The 13,201-nt window shown below is 38.5% G+C and overlaps 1 protein-coding gene across 7 annotated transcripts in view; it reads left to right on the plus strand.

Moving 5' to 3' along the window:
• Nucleotides 1-870: 870 nt before the first annotated feature.
• The window catches only part of CNOT4 (CCR4-NOT transcription complex subunit 4), a 141,256-nt gene continuing 128,925 nt past the window's right edge, over nt 871-13,201 (plus strand). For all 7 annotated transcript variants that reach the window (XM_059396351.1, XM_059396345.1, XM_059396347.1 and 4 more), the window contains exon 1: nt 871-1,088. The gene's annotated coding sequence lies outside the window, so the exon portion shown is untranslated. The remainder of the gene's footprint in view (nt 1,089-13,201) is intronic.

Below are 13,201 nucleotides of genomic sequence, written 5' to 3' on the forward strand. Positions count from 1 at the left end.
AAAACTGAGTGCTTCGAGCGCCTCTTTCACCAGAGTTCTAGGAGACAAGCGGGAGTCACCAGGAACTTGATTTTTTGTGATTGAGGATGCCTCGGCTCTCGTACAGATTGCGAATACCTTCTTACCTTCTTTAGGATGTGCTGATGTGTGGTGGTTTGTGAACTGCATGCGCAGAGCTGTACAGGTACAACACCGAACTAATCTGCGGCGAAGTCCACGTAATCTCAAATTTGTACCGTCAGAAACCAGTTTTTCTAAGTGCACGGGTCTTTCGTTCTTTTGTGCATCTGTACAGGATAATGCGGGATACTTCTTCACTGGAGATTCACGATGAGGAGGGGCTCCAGGGTGGTGGCTCCGAAATGTGCAATCACGAGAAAGGACTTAGGGCTCACTTGTCCCAGACGCCAATTCAGAATCAAATTCTCACCCTAGATCAAATCCCGCGCTCCTCCTACCGGCAACCTGCCTCTACCCCGCCCCTTTTGCTACCTATGGTGGGCGGAGCACAGAGGAGCCATTCCCAGCTCCCCCCAAATTGGTTAAGCTCGCCCGAGTTCTGGGAACCCATTCCCGAGCAAACACCGAGGACACGGAGCAGCCAACGGAGACCGCCGACGAAATGACAGCGGAGCTTCACACGCGGCCACAGAACGAAGCAAAACACGAAGAAAGGCAGTAATCTAGCTGCCACGTGAGGCGGGCGACCCGGTCCGCCCTCCGAGCAAGAACTTCAACTCCCGGCTTGCAGCTGGGCGGTTATCCTCCGCGGACTATAACTCCCAGGGTGCTGCGGGAGCGACCGCCCGCCTCTCCTCCCGCCCCTCCCCCGCCCCTCCCAGCCGGATCGGCGTGCGCCTGCGCACCGGAGGCCGGAGGAGTCTTACCCTAATGTAAGATGGTGGCCCGTCTGGCTGTGGAACCCACCGAAAGCTGAGAGTCTGTCTCTCAGCCGTAAAGGTCGGACTCGCTGAAGCAATCAGGCCCGGTTCTGAAGAGTTTTTTCCCCGACACTCGTTCAGTGGTCTCTTGTGAGGACGCGGCAGCGCGTGGAGTCGGCTAAGGGAAAAGCGAGGCAAGGCAGGCGGGTGAGTCTATGCGGGGCTGGGCTTAGGGGAAACCCGGGGCTGACCGGCTACGAGAGAGCGGAGGCTTCGCTGGGACTGTGCAGGCCGCACCCCCCTTTCTCCCCACCCCCCGCCTCATCTTCACCCTCCTCCTTCTTGGTCTTCCTCCTCCTCCTCCTCTTCCTCCCTCTCCCCTCTACGCCACAGCAGTTACCACCAGGAAAAGGGAGCGGGGCAGAAGGCGGCGCGGCGGCGAGCACCGACTCCTTCGAAAATTTCCTCAATTGGGGAGCCGAAGCGGATTCTCGTCTCCAGCTCTCTCCCCTGCGATTCTGTAGGGGCAGAAATCTTGGGTCTCAGTACTCCCTTGTTTTCCCAGCCCTCTCTCCCCTCCCTGACGTCCTTGTCCCAGCAGCCCCCGTCTCCCAGGACCAAAGCCATCACTTCCACTCTGACCCGAGTTGCTGCTGCTCATCAGTCCCACTCCTCATTGCCCACTCGTCCTGCTGTTTGTGTTTTGCTCCACTGCTACCACTCCGGAGTTAGCCTTTGCCCCCCTCTTGCGCTTGCAATCAGCCCCTACTCTATCTGCCACACGAGCGCTTCCGATTTGCAGCCGTTCCTTTAACCACATCTGTCATTTGAAAGCTGCCCCTCAAGTACCTAGATCATGCTGCTGCTCGTTCTTACCCACCTGTTTCACAGCTTTCTTGGGAATATTCCGTTCATTCCCTCTTTTCCATACAGATTCTTTCAACATACACTTCCAGAGGGGGAAAAAAAAAAAAAAGGGATGCCCCGTGGTGGCCCCTGAAAAGTCAAGTTGGGAAGTGAATTGAGTGAGGTAGGATACTGTTAAACGTCATGAGTGAAGATCATTTATTCGGGCTACTCGGGAGAGGAGCGTTTTCTTTTGGCTTTCAGTTGATCTATTTGTGGATTATTCGCTGTGTTGGGACGTGGGTTTTTCTGTGTGTGTGTGTGTGTGTGTGTGTGTGTATGTGTGTGTATGTGTTTTCCTTCCCTTCTATTTTTGACCCGCTTCTCCCTGCTACTAAGCATTCCACTGAATTACCTTTCCCCGGGACACTTAATGTGAACTCTGATTATACCAACAAATATTATCCTTGGCATTTCAAAATAAGATAAATCTGGCATACAACCAAATTAATCTGTGAACTCCACAAGAAAATAAAGAGATTTTGATTATCTGCTGCTTATATGTGGGTTTCAGATCTTTTCCGTATTGAAAATTGATGATTGAGGGTTGGCTTAATTGATGAAATAATTTATGGTTTGGATGGAAATTTCCTTTCCAGCCAATATCAGACTTAGTATTTTTGGATTTGGGAAGTTCTCTTTTAACATTTCTAGAATGGTAGGTATCTGAATAAATTGTTTTTCTCGAAAACTCATTAGGTATGTATGCAAAAGAAAAATTGAATTTTTCTCCCCCAAAAATAAATCCCCATTTTTTTTTTCCACAGAAAAGAAGGGGGCTGGGAAAAGAAATGACAAAGCTGTGCTCTTATATGCAATTGTTGGCACTTACTGTTATTATTATCTACATTAAAAAGCAGAAAACTAGGAGCAAGGGGTGGCTGATGATGTCCATTTTTTGATGAAAGCAAAATTGAAATGCCCTGACCAATGGTATAATGAGCCTGTAATCACACCACTGTGAAATAAAGAATTATCAGAAAAGCAAACAGGATTATGTAGATCAGATATATAAATTTCAGCATTTTAAGTTTAAACATAAATAAGACACTGTTATATGTAAAAATGTTAAAAGTCACAGTAGCAATCTCATGCATCAGTATAATTCTTATTTGCAAAAGTAAAACCTCAAAATACAAATACATACAGTTACCCTTTTAATCACTTTTGCACATTGCTGTATTGAGATTTTTATAAATTTTACTTATAATACCTGAGGAATCCTCATTTGACATTCTGTTTGATTGTGATAAATGGTCTGCTTTATCAAATGTAAACCAAGGTTAGAAAAGCTGTTTATAAAACTTCCTTCTTCTTTTAGCTACTTACACCCCAATTTGGGGAAACTAAATAAATCCCTACTCAGAATTATAAGCAATTTATATAGTAAGCCTTGCCCTGTGTTATAACTTGAGGTTTTTCTTTAAAAAATTACTTTATATTTAGTTTATTAGTAGGAACGTGTTTAAAACAATTGATCTTCAACTCTAAGTAACAGTATATATCATTTTCTTTTTTCATCACTATTGGAGGAGCTTTCCACTTAGTACCTGTAAATAGTATCAACACACAGGTTTAAGAAATCCTTGGCGGTCATACTTGGCTGATTTGTAAGCAGTGTGTTCTAGGAGAGGACTGTTTGTCTGGCAGAGGAGTGTAAATGATTTTAATACATCTTTTGTTTTGTAAAGATACTTTAGCTAGCTAAATATATTCTCAAGTGATTTTTCTTCACACCATACTTTCCTCCTGCAGTCATCAGATTCTTAGTTTCTGCACTTGGAAGTCAAAATGAATTCATTTGGGATCTTTAGTACATTTGAAAGAGGTATTTAAAATTTTTTGACGTTTTGATAGGAAATCGAAAGCTGTAATTTCAGAATATTTTTGTATGGTTTAAGTTTTTAGATGTAGCTTCAGGAACATTGCAACTTTGTACTTCTGTGGATTTTGTTTCTTTTTTTTTGATAGTTTGGAATACTTTGTCAGGTTCAGTAGTTGAATTCTTTAGATGAATACGTGAATTCTATTGCAAGGTTTTTGAACATGAATTACTTTAACTTATTATATAAAATTGGTTTCCGTAAAATTACATAGGCAATTCTTTAATTTTATTAGGATGAGACAATTATAATCAAATGACAGAATGCAGGAAAAGATAAATTTTGTATTGTCATCTTTACTAGCAGTAACTTTCAACTCATTGCTTTGTAAAGGAGAGTGTTGCTTAAGGATTAACTTCTTTCATTAGGGGAATTTTATTTTAAAAATGATTTTAAGTGGCTTAAGAGAATGAAGAAAACATTTTCTCAATGTAAGCAGTATGATTTTAGTAGGCTTCCCTTTCCTACCCTACGCCTGGTTTTAAGGTGAAACTATGCTCTTCATTTTGTTGTGTGTGTGCACGTGTGTCTTGTACTTGCAAATAATACTCAGTTGAATCTATTTCAACTCATGTTATTATTTTTATAGACCATTCAAGTGAAATAGAAAGTTTTAATTTTTGAAAACTTCAGCCCCTAATGAAAATTTAGCTTTCTGACATTAAGTGTAATACTGTCTTGACTTTTTGTGAAGGAAGATACAGTTAGCCCATTTGGTTCCAAAGAAAAACAGTAGGGAAATAGGTTATAGAGATTTTTCATGTTCTAGAAATAGTATAACTAGAATGTACCACATAATTTTCTCAAAGGATTTCTTAATCTAAGTAGAACTTGTAAATGGTTTTTATCCCACTGGAATAGCATGTATTGGATAAAACTTAATACATTCTGAGATTTAAAGAATTTTATGTACTTCAGAGATACTAGGAAAAATCTGCAAATGCCCATCCTTATATATAAATGTGTCAATATGTCAGTATCCCTGGTATTCTAAAGATTATAAATATTTTTTTTCTTGGAAGTTGAGATTAGACAAATTATAAAGATGGCATAATTTACTTAATCATGTAGTGCTGCAAGGAAAGAAGATAAGTGGGACTTTTTAATCACATATTTAGTGGTTTTCTGAAAGAACTTCTTTCCAAATTGCTTTTAATCTTGTTATTATGTGGTCTTTATTAGAAAAGAGTGTGTGGTAAATGTTAACTTTTTTAAGCATAGTAATATAATTCAGTGGATTTTGTCACATTTCTTTTTCATGGTATTATTTTTTTACTTTTTAGTCAGAAATTAGTTTATGGAAGAGAAAATTTCAACACAATTTTGGCCTTTGGATTAGCGTTTTAGCAGGTTTTTCTTTTCTCCCATGAGAAGGGAGAACTTAGATGCTGCCAAAAAAATAATAATTACTTTAACTTGCTAGAAAAAGTTAATTTTCAAGATAGTATAAGTACAGGGGAGTTTGAGGATGAGTTTTTCTCCTAAGAACTGTATTTGTGAGGAAGGTTTCATTCTTACTAAACTCTGTTTATACAAGTGTTGTCCTGTTTTAAACTTTTAATTGCATTGGGTGATGAGATGATATATTGCTATGAAGATAAACCTTGCTATTTGTATATGTGTCTGTGAGATACCATTTCAGAAACAAATAGTTTTCTTGGTTATGGCAGCTAATTACTTCTTGAGTGTTTAGAGACAGTGTAGGGCGGGAAAACCAAAGTAATCATATTTTTTTATTCCTAAAACCAGTCTGGGAAAACAGTAAGTCAAGGCAAAATGAGCATTGTAATTAGAATAAAATGCCAACATTTAAAGGTAGCTGGTGTTGCATTTCTGCTTTTGGAAGAAGTTAATGAATGATGTTGTAGGGAAAATACTGATTGAAATTTGAAAAGTAGCTATAGACTGAAATATCAGGCGTGGAGCATTCCTTAGCAGCAACAAAAAGATACATTGTCATTAAGCCAAATATCTGAAATTTCTTAAGCATGTTTTTCAGTCTTTGGAATAAAGAGGAAGTGCTAATTTTTCTGATTATTTAAGAACCTACTAATTCATTCCATGTTGGGCAGTAGGTATCTTCAGATTGTAAATTTCCTGAAATAATACTGGCTGATTTGTGTTATTGAACATTGTAGCAACTTTTTCCCCCTACCTTTTGTATGCTTATGATTTTTTCTTGATGTTTTTTTCTGAGGTTTGGATGGACCTTTTTATGAATGTTGTAACAGAATGAAAATTTGAAATATAAACAGTATCACTTTTGGTAGTAAGATTAATTATTCTTTTGATGGAGACTCCCATTTTGATAATATTATTTTCCTTAAACTAATTTTATTAATTCTTAGAATTAGGATGCTGCAAGATCCCTGTTCAATTAGGTATTTTTAGAAAAAAACATTTTTTTAAATGGTTTTATTTATTTTTTTGACAGACACAGTGAGAGAGGGAACACAAGCAGGGGGACCGGGAGAGGGAGAACAGGCTTCCCACAGAACAGGGAACCTGATGTGGGGTTGGATCCCAGGACCCTGGGATCATGACCTGAGCCGAAGGCAGACACTTAACGACTGAGCCACCCAGGCCAGTTAGATCTTTCCAGAAATTTTTTTCTTAGTTTGAATTGGGACTTAGGTATTTGTTGAGTAAAGAAAATGTTATAATGTATCTTGGTTTTGTCATTTAAAATGAAGTAAAGACATTATTGGTACTTTTAAAATAATAAGCATATTGTGAAAAATTTTAAATAAGTATAAAGGTAGACATCAAGTTCTTTGTAGTTGTCACTTGGCTTCAAAGATTATCACCTCATAACCAGTCTGATTTCACTTACACCCCTACTTACTTTACCTCTTATTCTTCTGCTTTTTGACCTAGATTATTTTGAAGCAAATCCTAGTCATCCCATTATTGCATTTGTATTGGAACTCTTTTGATATAATAAAATAAAATATCATGGTATTTTATCAAGAATATTTAATCTGCTTATCAAATAGTGTTTGAGTACTTATAGATCCACTTTCTGTGCTATGACCCAGGCTTTTAAGAGTTTATTAAAGGTTCATAATAATTTGTTAAATGTTCATAATAATTTAACTAGCACTATCCAAAGTGGTATCCAAATAACATGCGGTATACATAGTCTGGGTCCAGTATGTCAGTGTAGGGATATCTTCAGACCGAAGTTCTAGGAGTGAGGCTTCTTAAAGAAGGTGGGACTTGAATAAAAAATACATACCATCTGCATAGGGAGAGCTTTTCCAGAAGGAGAACGTTCCATACATGAGCAAACACTGGCTGTGACCAGCATGATGTGAGAGGGAAGTAAGTAGTCTGACCTCAGTGGAACGTGGAATGAAGTCTTAATTTTTGGGAATGGTGTCAGATAAGTTAGTATACTAGGATGGAGCTGGGTTATGAAAGGTAGATTCAGTGGCAGGTTGAATTTGATCAGTGAAACTCTAAGGAACGATTAGAGTTGGTCAGGAGGCAGGAGATAACATATTAAAGGTGTTTTTGTTTTTTTTTTTTTTAAAGAAAAATTGCTTTTCAGTAAGGTGCATCATATTTTGGGGTTGACAGTTAAGTTGAATTTGAAAATTTGATGACTAGGCCACTGAAGTAAGGAGCCATAGAGAGAAGTTGGTGATGAAGTTCTAGAGGATTCTAGATTGATTTCTGCTAATTGATTTCATCTTCTCTTCGGTCTTTATATTTAGAAATAACACCAAGGTTTCAGAGAATCGAAAACTGAAGAAATGTGGTTAATTTATCTTTGATAGTAAACGTCAATTTATTATCCAGGCCTAGCTTTTGGAAGGGAAGTGATGCATGATACTCGATATATAACAACCTTACAAAACTCCTGTAGAAAAAAGCTATCAGTGTTTTAAAATAATTTTAGATATTCTTTCACTGGGGAATGAGAGTTTGGAAAATAAAAGACAGTCTTAATTACATGACTGTAGTGGGGCGCCTGGGTCGCTTGGTGGTTAAGCATCCAATCTTAGCTCAGGTCATGATCTCAGGGTCCTGGGATTGAGCCCCGTGTTGGGCTCCAGACTCAGTGCAGAGTCTGCTTGAGATTCTTTCCTCACTCTGCACCCTCAACCTGTGCTTGAGGGTGCTCTGTCTCTCAAAAAAAGAAAGAAAGAAAAAAAAAATCATATGATAGTAAGAGATGGAACATATCTCACTTGTAACAGAGAAATTTATGCCTCATCCGCTTCTTAAATGTGAATGAGTTCAGAAGGAGTATTAGGAAACTTATCTGAACAGCTTATAACCAGTATATATTATTAAATATCTGTAAAGTTTAATAATGACCTGATGAGAGCTGAAGAAATGGCAGAAAATTCTGATGAAGTAGGGCACTAACTATTGTCAGTTCTAGGCTCCCTTAAGGATGGTTAAGTTTAGGTCAGCAGGCTAGAGAAGAATGTTGGGACAGTATTAAATGGAAACGTGTTCCTTGATTTAATTTGTTATACTCTGCTTTGCAAAGGTATTAATAAAAATAGATCTGGTTAAACAGCCATATTCTTATTTGGAATTTTTCTTGAGTTATGAGAACCTGGAAGTTCTTTTTCTTGTTTTGTTGACTCTTCATTAGACCAGCTTTCTAAATCTGTTCTGTATTGCCATGTTCTGTTCTGTGTTGCCATTTATTCTCTTACTGCTTCCTTCAATATCACATGTAGTCCTTCTCGACAGTATATACGATTGTGGATCTTTTTTTTTTTTTTTTTTTTTTTTAAAATTTTTTTTTTTTTTTTTACAGGGGGGGAGAGTGATCACAAGTAGGCGGAGAGTCAGGCAGAGAGAGAGAGAGAGAAGCAGGCTCCCGCTGAGCAAAGAGCCCGATGCGGGGCTCGATCCCAGGACCCTGAGATCATGACCCGAGCCGAAGGCAGCGGCTTAATCCACTGAGCCACCCAGGCGCCCCACGATTGTGGATCTTAAGGATTCTCACAGAGTCTGAAAACACCTCAAGCTGAGGGTGCTTGCAACAACTTCAAAATTAAATTTATCTTTATTCACCAATCTTTTTTGGTCCTGTTATTCTAAAAGGTATAACCTACCATAATGCCATGGACCCTTTAAGTACTTAGGAAATATTGATAAGGGTACAGATGATGATGCAACATAGTACATTATTGGGACATGTATGTTTTTCTCTAACATTCCCTCCATCCTATGATCTCCTTACTCCTGGTAGCATGTCAGAGCTATTTTTGACATTTTTTACTTCTTTATTTAACCGGTCTGTTGTGCTTTCTAATATGGTCAATAGAATGGAAAGCTTTTCCTTTCTTGGGAGTTTAACAGGGGCTTTAATATGTTAATTTTGGATTTAAGATTGAGTTGACATCCCTTCATGCAGGACAATCTTGAGAATTGTATATCTTAATTGCCACCAGTGTATGTGGGAGGAAAGTAAGTATCAAGTACACAGTATGGGAGAACCTTCGTATTTGAGAATATCTTCAGTGGTAACTGCCAATCCATTCTTTTCCCAAGAAATTTTAATTTAGTCCCTTGGAGTGTGGAGCCGTTTATAAAGTTCACAGTGGGTGGTAGGGTGGAGAAAATGGTTCCCTACTCCAAAAAATCTCTCTCAATTTTAATAACCTAAATCTGAAATTATTAATAGTTTGCTTTTTTTCATTCATGCAGTTCTTGGGAAAAAGCTGACTTTGTGTGAGTGGCTTTGGGGTTGCGGTGGGTGGCCAGCAGGATAGGTGTGTTGTAAACTCAGGAAAGGGGAGGGGAGGCAGAAAATAAAGTGAGAAGACTTCAGATTCTAGCAATGGCGACTCTGCATTTTTGACTGAAGCATTGTTCAGCTCCTTTGCTGTCTTTGGTTACATACCTCAGGTTTTTTGTTTTTGTTTTTTTGTTTTAAGGTTTATTTACTTTAGAGAATTAGAATGAGTATGGTGGTAAGGGGCAAAGGGAGAGAGAGAATCCCAAGAAGGCTCCAAGGCCAGCACAGAGCCTGACATGGGGCTTAAAAAAACATTGTGACCTTGAGATTATGACTTGAGCTGAAACCAAGAGTTGGGACACTTAACTGACTGTGCCCCTAAGGTGCTTCAGCATCTTTTTTTCTAAGTTAGCTGTTAGTACGAATTGGGGAGGCTACAGACTGTAGCCTTTTCCATATCAAACTAGTGTCTTTGGGACGCCTGGGTGGCTCAGTTGGTTGAGCGGCTGCCTTCGGCTCAGGTCATGATCCCAGCGTCCTGGGATCGAGTCCCACATCGGGCTCCTTGCTTGGCGGGGAGCCTGCTTCTCCCTCTGCCTCTGCCTGCCACTCTGTCTGCCTGTGCTTGCTCTCGCTTCTCTCTCTATGACAAATAAATAAATAAAATCTTTAAAAAAAAAAAAAAAAAACAAACAAACTAGTGTCTTTGTCCAGCTTTGTGCATTTTACCCTCTACAGCTCAAAACGTGACAAATTGTGTCTTTTCTCTGCTAGAAGGAAAGGGGAAACAGGAAAGAGAAGAATAACATTGGTATGATACTCCTCATCTGCTTTTATGTTAGTGGTGTACTAAGATTGTTTTGTGGAAAATCCTCTGCCTTTTATTTTTAATTTTATGTATTCAGTTATAAAATAGCTTCATGAATTTGCCAAATGAGTCCTTAGGAACCTTTAAAAAGGTCCATACCATGGAGTTAATGTAGATTGAAGAACATCTATGTAAGTTGATGCTTGGTGGTACTTTTTTGAGATTTCTTACTTCTACTAAAATCTTTCCTGTCATACTGGACACATCCTAGATTTGAATTTTTCTTCCAAAAAGTAAAGCTAGGAATCTCTTTTTAAGGTAGCTACCTTCCCTGCTTTGTATTCAAATCTGTTTTGATCCTGATGAAAGCAAGTATGACAGTAAAATACTTTGAATAAAGCTATGCTAACAAAAGAACATTTGTTAGACATGTGTCACCGTATATTCTTTTGTCATGCCTAGCTAATATTTTTTGCAGCTTTGGTGAACTCTGAATAATACAGGATGTGTTTGTGTTTACAGATTGTGTTTTTTTATTTTATATACAACTAAATTCACAATTTTTTAAAAACTTAGCATGATATTAAAGGGTATAATTTTTTCCGTTGGAACAAAGGACTAACTTAAATGATTTTTCTTTTTTTTTTTTTTTTTTTTAAAGATTTTTATTTATTTATTTGACAGAGAGAGGTCACAAGTAGGCAGAGAGGCAGGCAGAGAGAGAGGAGGAAGCAGGCTCCCTGCTGAGCAGAGAGCCTGATGTGGGACTCGATCCCAGGACCCTGAGATCATGACCTGAGCCGAAGGCAGCGGCTTAACCCACTGAGCCACCCAGGCGCCCTTAAATGATTTTTCATAGTTGAACATAGTTTTTAATAGCTTCTCGTTTTCTGTGTAAGCCCTTCGAATTCTCCCCTATTTTTATTTATTGTTTATAATTGGGAGTATGCAGTGGAGGATGGAGCCAGACTGCCTCAATGTAAATCTTGGTTCTACCATTTATTACTTGTCAGACCTAAGGCAAGTTACTTTACCCTATGTGGCCCTCAACTTCCTCATTTGTAGCATCGAGATGTGAGGATTATCTGTGGAGTAAATGAGTTAATATAGGTAAAGTGCTTGGAATAGTATTTGGCACGTAGTAAACCCTGTATATAAGTGTTTGCTATTATTACACATCATTATACATTTGAAAAAATCAGAAAACATTCATTTTTGAAAACTTAATTTTTTAATTCAATACAGTTTTTAATGTTTAGTTACTAGACATATGTTTTCAGTAATTATTTGACAAGCTGGAAACACAAGTAATGTGTTTGAAGGAATAGTCGAAAGACTGGCTTGTCTGGAGTTCTTTTGAATCAGAGGGTATTAGAAAATGAAATTGGATAGGTATGATAGAAAATGACTATGGAGTGTTTTGAACTGAGACAGAGAAATTTAGATGTGGTTGTTAAGTGGGCAATCATTGCAATCATGGTAAGGTTTTTTTTTTTTTTTTAAGTTGGGAGAGTGATGTGTTTAAAATAGTATTTAGGGGAAGGTGGTTTTGAGTGTTCTTGGTAGCATAGAATTATTTGATTTTATGTGGACAGAGGGTTTTTAATTTTTTTTGGTCTGTTTTGTTCAGGGATCTACCTTAAATGGCTTAGACAGTGCCTCATAGATAGTAAGAGCTCAATAAATACTTACCTGATGAATTAATCTTAAGGGAGACTGTGAGTTAACAGAGAGAGAAACAGAGAGGACTCAAACTTTTGGAAACTCTGCCGTTAAGAAGTCTAAGTGAAAAAAGTGTTATTAAAGGAATAATTGGAGAGGTGGAAAGAAGATGGAAGAAAGAAAATGGAAAAGTTTAAGTTTAAGCCTAAGTTTAAGTTTCAGAAAACAGAGATTTTTCAGTAGAGAGAAGTCACAAAGATGAGGAATAGGAAAATCCAATATAATATCACTTCTATTTTAAGAGGAAAAGAAAGTGACGTAGTCTGATTGGACATTCAAGGCATTGAGAATAGTGAAAGCCCTTTGGCTTGTGGTGTGATGATCAAGAGCCATCTTAAAGCAATTTTACTTGCATGGGAATGTAAATCAGTTTGGGGGGAAGCTTGAGGAAGGTTTATGTGCAGAGTCTAGGTAAAAACCATTCAGTTGAGAAAAGAACTGTAAAAATGGCAGGAAGACAAATTATAATAGCAGCTTTCGTAGTTCTTGAATGTGTACTATGAGGGATTCTATATATTAAGAGAAAGCTTGGGGCAGTTTGTGCTGAATGTTCTTGTTTCGTAATAGAGAAGACTTACTCCACACCCTGCTTCAGGACTCTGCCACTTCCTAACTCTCTAACTCTCCCTTGTCACATGGAGGCCATGATAGCATGTATTTCATAGATCTGTGATAAGGATTAAGTTATTGACTCTTTTTAAAACACTTAGAACAATGCTTGGTATCTGGTAAATGTTTGATAAATGTTAGCTGTTATCATCATCCACTGTTGAGGTAGAGAGTAGGATTGGAGGTTCGCATTGAAAAAGAAAAAAAGAAATTAAGGAAAATATTGCGAAGTAATGTCAAGAACTAAATGGAAAGGCCTTAGAACCTTTGCTCTGGCTATTCTCGCTGCCTGAAGAACACTTTTCCAAATATCCACATAGCTTCCTCAACTCCTTCAGACCTTTGCTCAAATGATCTCCTTTTCAATAAGGCCTACCCTATTTCTTTTTTTTTTTTTCTAAAGATTTTATTTATTTAATTGACAGAGAGATCACAAGTAGGCAGAGAGGCAGGCAGAGAGAGAGAGAGAGGAGGAAGCAGGCTCCTTGCCAAGTAGAGAGCCCGATGCGGGGCTCGATCCCAGGACCCTGGGATCATGACCTGAGCTGAAGACAGAGGCTTAACCCACTGAGCCACCCAGGCACCCCAGGCCTACCCTATTTCTTTACAGTTAGAACCCAGGCCCCTCTCCCTTAATATTTGCATTTTTTTTAAAGATTTTATTTATTTATTTGACAGACAGAGA

This window comes from Mustela nigripes, chromosome 4 (assembly GCF_022355385.1).
Source record: "Mustela nigripes isolate SB6536 chromosome 4, MUSNIG.SB6536, whole genome shotgun sequence".
Taxonomy (NCBI): domain Eukaryota; kingdom Metazoa; phylum Chordata; class Mammalia; order Carnivora; family Mustelidae; genus Mustela; species Mustela nigripes.